The sequence below is a fragment of the Rutidosis leptorrhynchoides genome, chromosome 5 (assembly GCF_046630445.1).
Source record: "Rutidosis leptorrhynchoides isolate AG116_Rl617_1_P2 chromosome 5, CSIRO_AGI_Rlap_v1, whole genome shotgun sequence".
Lineage (NCBI taxonomy): Eukaryota > Viridiplantae > Streptophyta > Magnoliopsida > Asterales > Asteraceae > Rutidosis > Rutidosis leptorrhynchoides.
The window spans coordinates 55,207,932-55,222,123 of NC_092337.1; the positions used below are offsets into that span (position 1 = coordinate 55,207,932).

At 37.5% G+C, this 14,192-nt stretch overlaps 1 long non-coding RNA gene across 2 annotated transcripts; it reads left to right on the forward strand.

The window, feature by feature from the left end:
• Nucleotides 1-276: 276 nt before the first annotated feature.
• On the forward strand, nt 277-7,863 carry LOC139846796 (uncharacterized). 2 transcript variants are annotated; one of them, XR_011759198.1, is made up of 4 exons: nt 277-407; nt 1,229-1,279; nt 2,026-2,129; nt 7,740-7,863. It is a non-coding gene; the product is annotated as an uncharacterized lncRNA (long non-coding RNA). The 2 variants fall into 2 exon arrangements; XR_011759197.1 differs by lacking the exon at nt 7,740-7,863 and having other exon boundaries at nt 2,026-2,229.
• The last annotated feature ends 6,329 nt before the right edge of the window (nt 7,864-14,192 follow it).

A 14,192-nucleotide genomic window follows, 5' to 3' on the forward strand; every position in this document is an offset into this window, starting at 1 on the left:
AAGACCCGTGTATTTTATTGTGAACATGTAATTATAAGTGATTCGGATGGTGGGGTTTCGTTACATAATTTAAAATGAGGAAAGAAGCTGATCTGGGCGGGTGCGCGCCGCGCGACCCACTCGCGCGCCGCGCGAAATCGAGCTGACAGCTCTCCTTGTTTTATTTAATTTAAACGATGGGCATTTCGGTAAATTCACTTCAAGGCCGGATTTAATGCTTGGATCAGTAGTTTGGGAGTTCAATTACTCCCTTGTTCACCAACCTTATCCTCCCAATTCATTTTAGTGAGAGAGAGTGGGATATTAGAGAGAGAGATCCCATTTTGAAGAAGAGGAAGGAGGTTTCTTGCTAAAGTTCAAGTTCTAAAGTTGTTCATCTACTTTCTAGCTACATTTTGATTGTGGTGGTAAGCTCTAATCTTGATTTCCTAGTATAATGTTGTGAAAGGGTTAGAGTTAGGGTTTATGGTGAACATCAAACCCATTTATTAGTGATTATTGGGTGTTTTGGGTAAATTGGGTCATGTAGACTCAATAATGGGTTAGCTAGGGTTTTAAAAGTGTTAATTGATGTTAAGAAACCCTAATTGGCTAATAATTGGTTAGAACACTTGCTTGATGTATAAATGGGTGCTATTTGGGTATAGATGACCCAAAATGAGTGTATTGACTTTTATCAGGTCAAATGGGTCAAAATGGACCAATGTTGGTTAATGTTAGTGTTTTGTGTTGGAACCTAGTGATTAAATGTGTATGGAGACCTTAAATGTTAAGAGTTAGGGTTTTTGGTGAAGTTGACCCAATTTTAGGGTTAAGTATTAAAATGGGTCAAGATGGGTAATGTTGACCTAGTTTGGGTTAAATTGGTAAAAGATGACCCAAAGGGTGTTAACCTAGGGTTTATTCATGTGTTTGAGGTTTTGTAAGTGTTGAATCGAGTTGCTAGTCATTAGCACTCTTATAAATGATGAAAAACTTGGAAATGGGTCAAATGAGTCAAGGTTGACCTAATGGGGTGAAATGGGCATGAAATACCCTAAGTTTATGCTAGTTGAAGTTAATAGACTTTAATTCACTAGCTTTATTGATGTTAGTTGAGTCTTGGCCATTTATGGGCGGTTTGGGTATAGTCGAGCTATTTAATGCATATTGGGTCATTAAATGCTCAAGTGTAAGTATTGTGGTTAATTCCACTAGTTGCGTAATTGAATGTGTACTTATGTATTAGGTACGATTGCTTTGAAGATCGGAAGTGCATAATCATCATCTTGGCGCTAAGGTGAGTGGAATAATTATGCGTGTACGTATATAATGTATTTATTTGTGTGTACGAATGTGGAATTGTCGCGGTGTTTAAGACACCACATTCTAGGTAACGAGTAGTATTGTCGCGGTGTTTAAGACACTACTCATAGTATGTTTAACGAGTAGTATTGTCGCGGTGTTTAAGACACTACTCATAGTATGTTTGACGAGTGGTATTGTAGCGGTGTTTAAGACACTACTCATTGTTTAATTGACATGTGGTATTGTCGCGGTGTTTAAGACACCACATTGTCATGGGAGTGGAATTGTCGCGGTGTTTAAGACACCACTCATTGTATTGAATGAAGTGTGGATTCGTCGCGGTGTTTAAGACGCCACATTGTCGTAAGGGTGAGTTAGTCGCGGTGTTCAAGACATCACCCGGGGGATTAGTGATTACGCGGTGTGTAAGTAACACTAGTGGATGTTATGAACTCCAACGGTCTTGTAAGTACCGTTTCCCTTGTTCGAATTGGTTAACCAAGGTTGCGTGAATTATGTATTGAATGTATTTAATTATGAATCGTATGCTATTGTATTATTAGTTACCCGTGGATTTGCGGTTTATGGTATATGCATAATATTGTTGTATGATTGTCGAAATGTTAAACCGAGTATGATGTTGTGTAAGTGATGCAAGTAGGTAGATTATATATGTATATGTATAATTATTTTGCTCACTAAGCTTTGCTTACCCTCTCGTTGTTTACCTTTTTATAGGTTCGTGTGTGGATAAGGGTAAGGGCATTACCTTGGATTAAGTTTCCCGCTTTGATGATTAGGAAGCGCTTTTGGCTTTGGCTTGGAGTTCGACCGAGACTTGGGTAGTTTAACCCCAAACACCATGCTCGTTGTGTCGTTTGGCAATAAAACTTTTTGTGGTCGAAACTCTAATTTGTATTAAATTTGTATTTTTACACTTAGCGGCGTTTTGGGCACGTGTGGGCCCCACTTTGTAAAACTCGCTCAAACCTTAGTTATGTGCTAGTTTTACATATATTAATGTACGGTTAAAAGCGTTTTGGCTAAATGTGTCGGGAAGTCGCTCATCTTTTTCGCATTAAAGGCAACCGGCAACAGCCAGCTTTTGCGCGGCGCGCAAGCCGGGGCGCGCGGCGCGCAAACAGTCTGCCAGCAAAATTTTTTTTAGCTAAAATTTACAATGGTTTTTGTCGCGTATTGGTTTGGGATGTTATAAGTGGTATCAGAGCATGGTCTAAGGGATTTAGGTGACTTGAGATAGGCGCCTAGACTTAGACTTTTGTGTGTGCATTGTGCGGGACTTGTAGGACTTTGGGTCGGACCGGGACTTGGTTAGTACATAGGTTCATGTGAACTAATCATGTGTTATTTGTTCATGTTGCGTAGCAATCATCAAGCGAGATGGACGTTGTACTAGCAAGATAATGCGACGTGCTCGCGTAGTAATGACTAGCTACCATTACTACGGGTGCAAATCGTGTCAAACAAGCAATGTACGACGATTGTCGAGCAAGATGGGGTAGTGTGGTATATGTATATGTATATACATACGTGTTATGTCTTTTCGTTCCATTGGTTAACCTATTTCATTTCTTAAGAATGAAGACGGAAGATGAATACGGAACGGAAGGGCCTACTAATGAAAGGAAGAACGAATTAGCGGTAATGGTTGAAGCCGCGATTGGACAACGTGTCTCGGGTTTCGCCAACGGAGTTGGCCAAGTGGTCAAAGAGTCAATCGAAGGACGAGTAACCGAAATGGTCCGAGACCAAGTGACTAAGGTTGTAAGGGAAGAGTTTGAGAAGAGGTTTTCTAAACCTCGAGGTGGTGGCGATGAGAATGTACTTGCAAGGTTGGAGTCACGTGCTCCTGGTAAGAGGACAAGAAGTGCGCCTGAAGGCGTCGGAAACGTGAAGAAGAAGTGTAAGGGAGGCCATGCACCTACGTGTTATAATTGTGCTGAAAAGGGTCACTTGTCGCGTGATTGCACGAATGCGCCTCCTAAAAACGACATATGTTTCAAGTGTCGAAGGAAGGGACACCGAAGGTCGGAGTGTCCCGAGTTGTTTATTAATCAAAGTAGAAGTGTAATTGAGGCGGCTAGTAGCATGAAGAAGGGAGCGTCAGGCCCCGGTGGGCTAAAGTGTTACAAATGTGGGCAATGGGGACATAAGGCTCGCGAGTGCCCGTTGGGCAAGAAGGTATGTTTTTACTGTTGGAAGGAAGGGCACCAAAAGTCAAAATGTCCTAAATTGATTGCAAAAAGGGATTGTAAGTTGGGGAATTTCGCGCCTACGAGTTATGATCATCTACAACGAGGTTATATGACACGCGATTGTGCATATGGCTTCGAGCACGATCAAGTGTTTTATTTGCCAAAAGGAGGGACACCGAAAGTCGGAATGCTCTGAATCGTTTGCTGAGCGGGTTAAGAGGTTGGAGCGCGAGTACTCGATGGATGGTGAAGCACAGAAGTCCAATAATGCTACTTCAGGTACTCATTCTCGATACAAATGTGCTTTATTATTACTTGTGGTGCGCCAATGGATCCGATTGTGAATTTAGAGATTTAAATTTCGTTTCGAGGCCTAAATTTGTCTCGAGTGAGCATATATCCCATTAGTATCCTTATGAGTGCGGGGTTAGGAATTTCTATGATGGTACACTAGGTTGGCGCTCGAGTCGTCGACTCACGAGGGTGCGACCTAGGGGCGAACGCATTAGTGTAAATACGTGGTATTGTTACGGGTAGCATTCCTAATGGAGTTACCCTACGTTGGAGTTGGGATTGTTGACTGCAGGGCGTAAGACTTGGTGCAACCGAGCATTCCTTACTGTTTGGGAAATGTTTTCTACCAAACCATGGGGACGGGCTTTGGTTTTGGATGTTAGAGCTTGCTCGTTTTCGTGAGGAAATTCGATGAGCTATAGCAACGGGATTATTGCAAGTGCAAGGTTGTGTAAATCGTGGTAAACTCTTCGTTTAAAGTGTTTAAGGTTAGGTTAAATTCCTTCGTATGCTCAGGGTTGGAGCAAGGTTTTGGTGACGTGCGTATTAAGAGATGCAAGACGGGTGAACCTCGTCTCTCTTATAGGAATTTCGATAATGCGTTCTGGCGAATTAGTTGTTAGGTTAGTGGTCACTCTTTCTGTGAAAGTGGGTATGTGTTTATCGTCGGGATTATTGTTGAGGACGAATTCGCGAGAATTCAAGGACTATGACCAATGAGGACACCGATTGTGTATGTGGATAAGTGGAACTCCCACGGGATGCTATTATTCAACGATGTGGTTACGGAACGGAGTCCTAAGTGGGGGAGTTGTACCCTCGCACGAAGGTGTTCTATTGTATTGTTACTTTGGGTGATGCTTTTATGGATACAAAGCTAGTGTTGAAACCTACATTGATCGACGGTGGTAAAAGTACAATTTGGAATAAATTGTGCTTATGGTTTTGGGTTTAAATTATCACCAAGGTGGTAATGTGGTAAATCTCATTGGGAGATAATTGACGTATTCGACAAGTAAGGTAAGGTCCCTCGGTTAAGGGATGTGCGTACCGGATTCTCTTCTAGGGGATTATTGTTGTGCCTATGCGCAATATGGGTGGTTCTTGACTCGATTGTGTTAGCCGTTTGGTTACCTTTGGGAATAGCATGATGGGACTTTGAGAAAGGGCACGATGCCTCATTCTCGTATACTTTGAGTGATAGTTACACAATGGCCATTATTGTGTACTACAAGGTGGTTACATGTAGGTTTATGATGTTAATTGCCCGTGTAAATTGTACACTTAGCCGTTTTGTGCACGTGGTGGTAAGTAATAGTAGTTTTCGACATTAACGGTTTTTGGTCGCTTGCTTACGATTTTACGATAGATGTGTACTAGTCGTGGTTGCGCGCTACTAAGAATGTTGAGTAATAAGTGTTATCCGTAAGGATTTTCTTTTGTCCGGTCTTCATTCGTTTGGGTCGTTGACCTTGGGTTGAGATTTTGGTTGTTTTTAGCATTGTACTAGGTAAGGGTACGCTAAGGGTACGTGACGGTTGAGTTCGGTTGTTTTTGGCATTGGTATCTCGGTACGAGGTCGGTTGAGTTTTTCCTGAAGAAAGGGATTTTAATAAATCGCGAGTGACGAATCAATTTTAGTGTTGACTCTTAGGGGAGGATTGCATAGAAGAGTGGAAAGGGTACGTGGCGTTCTCGCATATTCTGAATTATCGTTATAGACTTCGGAGGTTGTGTGTATTGCACGTTTCGAAACGCATGCAAATGAGTATTTAGTTTTTGGGTCAATCGGTGGGTTAATACGTATTGTGATGGAAATCGGATCGTAACGTTGTTGAATACCTTAGAGTGTGGTTCCGGGTGGTTAAGTGACGTGGATCACGAGGACGTGATCGATTCTAAGTGGGGGAGAGTTGTAAGACCCGTGTATTTTATTGTGAACATGTAATTATAAGTGATTCGGATGGTGGGGTTTCGTTACATAATTTAAAACGAGGAAAGAAGCTGATATGGGCGGGTGCGCGCCGCGCGACCCACTCGCGCGCCGCGCGAAATCGAGCTGACAGCTCTCCTTGTTTTATTTAATTTAAACGATGGGCATTTCGGTAAATTCACTTCAAGGCCGGATTTAATGCTTGGATCAGTAGTTTGGGAGTTCAATTACTCCCTTGTTCACCAACCTTATCCTCCCAATTCATTTTAGTGAGAGAGAGTGGGATATTAGAGAGAGAGATCCCATTTTGAAGAAGAAGAAGGAGGTTTCTTGCTAAAGTTCAAGTTCTAAAGTTGTTCATCTACTTTCTAGCTACATTTTGATTGTGGTGGTAAGCTCTAATCTTGATTTCCTAGTATAATGTTGTGAAAGGGTTAGAGTTAGGGTTTATGGTGAACATCAAACCCATTTATTAGTGATTATTGGGTGTTTTGGGTAAATTGGGTCATGTAGACTCAATAATGGGTTAGCTAGGGTTTTAAAAGTGTTAATTGATGTTAAGAAACCCTAATTGGCTAATAATTGGTTAGAACACTTGCTTGATGTATAAATGGGTGCTATTTGGGTATAGATGACCCAAAATGAGTGTATTGACTTTTATCAGGTCAAATGGGTCAAAATGGACCAATGTTGGTTAATGTTAGTGTTTTGTGTTGGAACCTAGTGATTAAATGTGTATGGAGACCTTAAATGTTAAGAGTTAGGGTTTTTGGTGAAGTTGACCCAATTTTAGGGTTAAGTATTAAAATGGGTCAAGATGGGTAATGTTGACCTAGTTTGGGTTAAATTGGTAAAAGATGACCCAAAGGGTGTTAACCTAGGGTTTATTCATGTGTTTGAGGTTTTGTAAGTGTTGAATCGAGTTGCTAGTCATTAGCACTCTTATAAATGATGAAAAACTTGGAAATGGGTCAAATGAGTCAAGGTTGACCTAATGGGGTGAAATGGGCATGAAATACCCTAAGTTTATGCTAGTTGAAGTTAATAGACTTTAATTCACTAGCTTTATTGATGTTAGTTGAGTCTTGGCCATTTATGGGCGGTTTGGGTATAGTCGAGCTATTTAATGCATATTGGGTCATTAAATGCTCAAGTGTAAGTATTGTGGTTAATTCCACTAGTTGCGTAATTGAATGTGTACTTATGTATTAGGTACGATTGCTTTGAAGATCGGAAGTGCATAATCATCATCTTGGCGCTAAGGTGAGTGGAATAATTATGCGTGTACGTATATAATGTATTTATTTGTGTGTACGAATGTGGAATTGTCGCGGTGTTTAAGACACCACATTCTAGGTAACGAGTAGTATTGTCGCGGTGTTTAAGACACTACTCATAGTATGTTTAACGAGTAGTATTGTCGCGGTGTTTAAGACACTACTCATAGTATGTTTGACGAGTGGTATTGTCGCGGTGTTTAAGACACTACTCATTGTTTAATTGACATGTGGTATTGTCGCGGTGTTTAAGACACCACATTGTCATGGGAGTGGAATTGTCGCGGTGTTTAAGACACCACTCATTGTATTGAATGAAGTGTGGATTCGTCGCGGTGTTTAAGACGCCACATTGTCGTAAGGGTGAGTTAGTCGCGGTGTTCAAGACATCACCCGGGGGATTAGTGATTACGCGGTGTGTAAGTAACACTAGTGGATGTTATGAACTCCAACGGTCTTGTAAGTACCGTTTCCCTTGTTCGAATTGGTTAACCAAGGTTGCGTGAATTATGTATTGAATGTATTTAATTATGAATCGTATGCTATTGTATTATTAGTTACCCGTGGATTTGCGGTTTATGGTATATGCATAATATTGTTGTATGATTGTCGAAATGTTAAACCGAGTATGATGTTGTGTAAGTGATGCAAGTAGGTAGATTATATATGTATATGTATAATTATTTTGCTCACTAAGCTTTGCTTACCCTCTCGTTGTTTACCTTTTTATAGGTTCGTGTGTGGATAAGGGTAAGGGCATTACCTTGGATTAAGTTTCCCGCTTTGATGATTAGGAAGCGCTTTTGGCTTTGGCTTGGAGTTCGACCGAGACTTGGGTAGTTTAACCCCAAACACCATGCTTGTTGTGTCGTTTGGCAATAAAACTTTTTGTGGTCGAAACTCTAATTTGTATTAAATTTGTATTTTTACACTTAGCGGCGTTTTGGGCACGTGTGGGCCCCACTTTGTAAAACTCGCTCAAACCTTAGTTATGTGCTAGTTTTACATATATTAATGTACGGTTAAAAGCGTTTTGGCTAAATGTGTCGGGAAGTCGCTCATCTTTTTCGCATTAAAGGCAACCGGCAACAGCCAGCTTTTGCGCGGCGCGCAAGCCGGGGCGCGCGGCGCGCAAACAGTCTGCCAGCAAAATTTTTTTTAGCTAAAATTTACAATGGTTTTTGTCGCGTATTGGTTTGGGATGTTACAGAAGTATGCCAGTGGTACAACTCAACGTATATTTTTAAGTACTTGTGTCTATTTCGTAAACATTTATAAAAGCAGCGCATGTATTCTCAGCCCAAAAATATATATTGCAAAAGCAATTAAAAAGGGAGCAAATGAAACTCACCTAATGTATTTTGTAGTAAAAATACATATGATGATACTAAACAATGCAGGGTTGTCCTCGGATTCACGAACCTATATTAGTTATATATATATTAACACATATAATCATAATCGAACAAGTTATATATATATATATATATATATATATATATATATATATATATATATTATTTCAATTGTTCATATTTTTATATGTATATACTTTTATATATATTTCATATAAATATTTTAATAACAAATTTTATTGTAATAATAATAATGTTAAAAATAATAATATTAATGTTAAAAATAATAATAATAATGATAGTAGTAAAGAGTTACATATATATATTTATACCTAATATTTCAATGATCGTGACCATAACTTAATATTCATAATTTTAATTGTCTTAGTTCTAATGATGATAATAATAATAATAATAATAATAATAAAAATGATAAGATTTATACCCTCAATCAATATCGTATATCGTCATCGTTATCATTATCGAAACCGTATCAATCGTCATTAATATTTATGAACATCGTCATCGACAACCTTCAACATATCATTATCAATATCGCTCAACATCATTCTCCTCAACATCATTAAGCATTACAACATCATCATTCAATAACAAACACCAACCTTATTTTCATTTTCATCAATATCATACAGCAACATAGGATTGGTTTTGGCCCAATAACATATGTATGAACTTGGCCCAAGCAGAAAACATCTAACCTCGGCCCAATAGTAGGAATTAGAATACGGCCCAACAGAATAAAAGGAAGGCTTGATTAGTAATTTGATTTCGGCCCAACCTCACAAGCCCAACATCTTAATTTATATGTATTCCAATTACATGATTTAATGGCCCAACTTTAATTCGTTTAGCCAGGATTTTAGTTCGTCAAATTCCACTCAAATTTTATCCTCAAAAGTAACTTTAATAATACAAGTAGGGTTTGCTGAGTTTGACAAAAAGGAAAGAGGTCGATGCTAATGTGTGCTGTATTTGAATCGGTACTTGACACCGAAACAGAGAGAAGAACCAGAAAATGAAAGAAAGAAAAAATATATATATATAGAGAGAGAGAGATTTAGAGAGAGGATGTTCTTGAAGGTGAGGGTTGTAAGTGGTAAGGTGGAGTGGTGGTTAATAACGGTTGTGGTGGTTTGATCGAAGAAGAAGAATGAAGAGGAGAAGCTGTGGTGGCATTCAAACGGCAACAAGACAGTAGGACTGCATCATCAGGATCATTCTTCATCATCTTCGTGATCACTATTCATCGTCACCTTCATCATGCTTTAACGTTTTCAGCTGAACTGTAACCAGAAACAGGAAATGGTAGCGAGTAGCAGTACAATAGCAGTTAGCTGAAACAGAAACAATAACGTAGCATTTGTTGATTAAGTGGTGGTTTTCGGTTATGGCTGACCGGACAACAAGAAAACATAAAGAAAGGGAAGGCTGGAGTAGGCTGTGGGTGATTGTTTTAGTGTTTTAATGGCGACGGTGGTGACAGAAATAGCAGACAGAAACAGTGTAATAGCTTGTGGCTTCAAGGGTGGTGTTTGTTAGTTTAACCAGAAAAGAATAAACAGTTGCAACAATGAGTAATAGTTGGTTATGGTGGTGATGACGATTTGTTGTGATGGTGGTAGGAGCTTATGGTGGTTAAATAAAGGTGATTGATGGTGGTCTCGTTTATTGATAATAACAGCCGTAGTAAACCAAACCGGGGAGTTTGGTTTCGGTGATGATCGAAACAACAACAGAATTAAATTAGCAAGTAGTAACGGTTAGTGGGTTTTATTTGTTAACAGAGTATGTGCAACAACTTTGTAAGTGTTTAGTGGTGGTATTGGGTTGTTTGATGAAAGTGATTCGGTGGTGTTTGTATTCAACCACATCAGAAATTGTAACGGATTAGTGGTGGTTGTACATGATGGTAATCGGAAGTGGTGGTTGAGGGTGGTCTTCGATGGTGATGGCATCCCAAGGTGATCGTAAAGGTGGTGATCAAGGATGGTGTTGAAGAAGGAGAGAAAGGTTGTAGTGTTTTGCAAAGGAAAGAAAATGGTGATCATTTTTCTACCAACATGTATATATAATACAGATATATATCAACTTGTTGTGGAGATAAAATAAAAAAACAAACTATGTATCACATAATGTGTTCACGGGTATAAGAGTTCACATAAAAATCTATAATTTAATAATAATATGAAAAATCATGTGCACAACAATATACAGTTTGGCAGCCGATGATTTGTTTCTTTCCTACCGACAGTTTCCACGGACTATTATATCGTGCCCCGTTGTTCACTCAGTGGTGAATGAAAAGTCTTCAGAAAAATTCCATATTTTTAAATTAACTATATTTATTTATTTTCAACAATTTAATCATACAATAGTTACAATAATATTTCAAATTATTATATACTTATATATGTATCTTTTTACAAATAATTGTTCGTGAATCGTCGGGAATGGTCGAAGGTCAATTGAATATATGAGATAGTTCAAAATTCTTGAGACTCAACCTAACAGACTTTGCTTATCGTGTCAAAAATATTAAATCGTATAGAGAGTTTAGTTTAAAATTAGTCGAAATTTTTCCGGGTCATGACAGTACCTACCCGTTAAAGAAATTTCGTCCCGAAATTTGATCGAGGTCGTCATGGCTAACAATAAGAATGTTTTTCATGACGAATATGAGTTGATAAATAGAGTTTTATTACCATTGAAATTTTTTTTGGATAAAACGATTCGATTACTCGAAGCTTATGAGTGAAACTATCACAGAAGATTGAGATAAGGTAATAGATATTCGTCTTTACTTTTGACATAGTCACGTTTGAATTCCGGAATTCAAGGGATTTAAAAGAAATTCTTGAAAACCTATAAGATCTGCTTCTTCGGGATTTAGGGAAATTAAGATCTCTTTAATTTAATGCAATCATCTGTCTCGATTGCTTTGCCTGGTATCTCCACTATAAATGACTTCTTCCGTTCCATTATTTCCACAACTCCTCTACTTCCTTCTATTTTGAAGCTTCATGCTTCTGTTTTCTTTCCGACTTAAAGTAAACCGATCAAGACATCTCGGTTTTGTAGGTATAAAGTTCAAATGAACATGATTAAGATTCCAAGCAGGTATGATATGTAATAGTATGATTTGATTTGTAGATTACCGAATATTACGGAAGATAGAACTATCAAGAATATATTTTCTTGATATGTTCAGAAGTTAAGTAGAATGAAAGAGTTATGTAACATGACACATGATGATGGTATGATCTACTGTGAACCATCATCACGTTTCATTAGAAACTCAGCATGCCTTACTGTAATATAATCACGTTAGCCAAGCGTCATTATATTATACTAACTCATGCTTCAATTCCCTACACTTCTCCACAATTCATTCATAATTTATATTTAGATTTTGTAGAATTTTCCAATATAATGGAATACAGAAAACACGAAGACGTAGATAATTTCAGACAAGAATATTTATAAAAATATCCTCAGAAATATCGGAGATTTTTATGATGATATTTTGGAATTTCTAAGTTCGAAGGTTAATAAGGAAAAATTATCCGCAAGATTTTAACGTGGGTACGGAGCAAGATATTCTCTAAAGATTTCATCGGATCCAGAATTACCTGGATTCTTTGAATACAGAGTTTGGTCCTTGTATTTGTTCTTTGTTTCCTTCATAGTTAGCTCAACCCGTTTTTCAGTACCAAATTTTCTATCGAGCGTTCCTAACATTCCCTTCTTTATCATCAAACTTTTGACCGTTTAGACCATCTACAATTTTTCTGTTTCCTCGGCATTTAATGCTATGATATCTGAATTATCGGTTATCAATCCGAGGAGGTTTCAAGAGAATTTTGTTTTTAGATGATTGAACGCTTATGGTAATATGGTGGAGTATAAAAGATTCTCCGGTAACAATAAAGAGCACGCATATATATCAAAGTTATAATAAGGTTGTTTCGGACGAAAAGTCAAAGTTGTCTTGATGGAGCTGTGACAAGACTGGCTATCTCGAACAGGAGTTGCAAAGTTATTTTCAGTAATAATAACGCTAAAGGAATTAGCACAGCTACGTGTTAAACGTTTACTCAGTTTCTGAGAGTTTTTCAGGTGCATAACTATATGCATAAATCTTTCCTTCCGTAAATGAAGTGCGGTTGGTTCATCTTCTAAATTGAAGTATTTTCAAGAATCATGAAAGATTTGAACGCAGATTGTAATCGTCAAGATACAAATGAGGATTAAGATGAAATCAAGTGGCAAACTTGAAGAATTGTTTAGTTTCATATATTATAATTAATATTTTAATTCATTTTTAATTGTCCAATTTTGATAGTCCAATAATTGGTTTATATATATATAATCTTAGAATTACCCCACGATGTATTGTATACGTATTGTCTTTGCATCAACCCAGAGACGTATTATATACGTATTGTCTTAGAATTAACTAAGACGTATTGTGTATGTATTGTCTTAGGATTTATCAAAACGTATTGTATACTTATTGTGTTAGGATATACTAAGAATATTATTATACATATATACAATCAAAACCTTGTATACGTGTCCCGATATTGATAATGCGTAAAATAAATAACAGAAATTAAATGACGATAAATAAAATTGTGAGAATGTAAATTGCCATAATTAAATTGTGGTAAATAAAATGTAACCAGTTAGATAGGAACAGTTAGCGTGGATACCTAACAATATTTTAATTAGTTAATTCGTTTGTTCCTAACAAATTTTATTTTGTCCAATGTTTTCTTCATTATGCCACTTGTTGAATTTTGATAGGTCAAAATCCAAATATGAAATTGAATGAAAATAGTTGCTCTGTGGTGAACGGTTTCGTATATCTGTGGATGTAAATAGGATAGTAAATGACCGTTGAATCAGATTTAAAAAATGTACAGTGTAACTTATTAATGTGAGATCTAAATATTCCTCGAGTATTACCTACCCGTTAAAATATTTTCACCATTAACAGTTTGTACAAGAGAATTTTTTTTCAATTACAATCTTTATGAAAACATATACATATATATTTTCTTCAGATGTAATCATGAATTTAATGAGTTAATATGATATTATACTCATTTGATTTACGGTTAGAACTAGAGTACATAATCTCTAAAACATTAGAGATTACATAATCATCATATCGAACGAAGATAAATGATGTAGAACGTCATGTAGAATAATGATTATTCTCGAGGTACAGAATGAGATGTTGAAGCATGTGGTGTTGAAACTTGGGTTATTGGTGGTACTGCTGTTGTCGGTTATTACAGGAGATTCATCCAAGATTTTTCCAAAATAGCAAAACCCTTAACTGCATTAACACATAAAGGGAAGAAATTTGAATGGAAAGATGAACAAGAGGAAGCGTTTCAATTGTTGAAGAAAAAGTTTAACTACGGCACCTATATTGTAATTACCTGAAGGGAATGATGATTTTGTGATATATTATGACGCCTCAAAGCAAGGTCTCGGTTGTGTATGCGTCTAGACAATTGAAGATTCACGAGCGGAATTATACGACGCATGATTTAGAATTAGGCGCGGTTGTTTTTGCATTAAAGACTTAGAGCCACTACTTATATGGGGTCAAAAGTATTATATATACCGACCACAAAAGTCATCAACACATATTTAATCAGAAACAACTGAACATGAGGCAGCGTAGGTGGATTGAATTGTTGAATGATTATGACTTTGAGATTCGTTACCACTCTGGGAAAGCAAATGTGGTAGCCGACGCCTTGAGCAGAAAAGACAGAGAACCCATTCGAGTAAA